This window comes from Tupaia chinensis, unplaced genomic scaffold (genome assembly GCF_000334495.1).
Source record: "Tupaia chinensis unplaced genomic scaffold, TupChi_1.0 Scaffold000354_1, whole genome shotgun sequence".
Taxonomy (NCBI): domain Eukaryota; kingdom Metazoa; phylum Chordata; class Mammalia; order Scandentia; family Tupaiidae; genus Tupaia; species Tupaia belangeri.
The window spans coordinates 10,352,725-10,354,537 of record NW_006159849.1 but is presented as its reverse complement, the minus strand read 5'-3'; positions in this window follow the sequence as shown (position 1 = coordinate 10,354,537).

Here is a 1,813-nt window from a genome sequence, read left to right as displayed (position 1 = left end):
ACACAATGAAAGAAGCCTAGTGTAATCAAAGTGTGACCAGGAGGTATGATGGTGACCCTGGGATGGTGGCAGATCAGAGGCTCAGGTTTGGCCTTTGCTGTGGGCAGGCGGGGCACTCAGTCATGAAGGCAGCTGAATGGAAAGTCCACACTGTTGGGCTTACGCTTAGTCCTGCCCCAGCCACCATGGCTACTTTACTCATAGGCTCATTGAGAAAGCACCAGAGGGGCTGAAGACAGAGACACTCAGAGGACAGGGTATCTGGCCCTCTCACCTATTCATAGCATCCTCTGTAGTACATACACTGCCTTTTCTGGAAACATTCCATTCACCTAACTCTCCTCTAAGCCTTCATGACACCAACTTCCTTATATTGTTTACTCCAAGTCCCTAATAAGCTGGAACATTTGTTCACTATTCTTTATGAATCATTTGAGGTCTAAACTGTCTCTTCTCTCACAGAAAGTGGAAAACTAGATGCACTGCTCCAAGTTCTGCCCCCTGGGAGGAGTGTCCCTCTGCCATGGTCTTTCAGGGCCACTCCTAACTGAAGCTGTACTAGGGAAGCCAGCATATCTGGAAGATCCCTCAGTAAACCAGGCCCATTCTCTTCCATCGAATGGTCACAGACATCTTCCCATGAGGCCATGTGTATGAGGAAAGGGAGGGCAGCAAGGCAGTGGACCAGCAACCAGGAGGCTGACCACCTGTCTGTGCAGTTTATGTGACTCGCGGGCCTACATGAGACTGATGACATCTACCAGGTCCATTTACAATGGAATGCTGCTGCACGTATTTTGATGGTGCAGTGAATATTCACTCTCGTTTGTATTGGATAGTTTGGATCACATAAACACAGGGTGGCTCATGGTAAGGCTTTTGGGCTCTACAGGACCCAGGAGCTAGTCAGAGCTATTTCCAATAGCTGCCAGAAGATCATGAGTCTCCTGTCGAGGCTTGCCAGAGATTCCACAAGACATCTCTGTCCATCAGAGATATTTTGAGCATCATCAAGCCTGCTGGGTCATAAGGCTCAAGTGGCAGGGCAGCTCGAAGCACAGGCTGGATCTGTTTCAGAACCCTTTCCTGCTCTGTATCCCTCTCACAACTGTCAGCTGCACAGCTCCCTAGGTAAATGAAGTGGGGTAGCAGCATGCTCAAATGTGGCCTGTGTTGCTTTCCAAAGTCCGGAGAAGCCCAACATACATTGTGCTTATTTATGGTGGTCAGTGCAAAGTACAGCAATTTGCTTCTGGCTTTTAGAGAGAGGTGTGCCACTCATTCAAATAGCTCGCCAGTGACAGGCCCCTGCACATTCCTAGAATTTATTACCACCCTCTGGCATACATGTGACTTATTAGGACATCTAGGGTACACACTACTTCCCATTCCCCAGCTAGCATTATGTCATTATTGCAATGGATTAGTCTGATGCTAGTAGAATATCAAAATGATCACAGTCCCTTTGGACTGTGTTATAACAGAGACCAGAAGAATTCATATGGATGAAAGGCCAGGGTGTAAAGGTATACTGTTTCCCTGCCTTGAAAAGATAGACTGCTTCAAACTGCTTCTGACTTTTATTAATGATGAGAATGGGGGGAAAAAAAGAAGTAGCATTTTCCAGATCAATAGCTGTCAGCAGATACCTAGGGTCAAACTAATTCGTTCCAATAAAGACACAACATGCGGATCATTGCTATGTTAGGCATCTCTGTTTAAGTTCACAGTATTACATACTCCGATTTCATAACTCATCTTTCACATAGTCAGATTTCATAATTCATCTTTCACCTTTTCTTGTGTCCTTGTC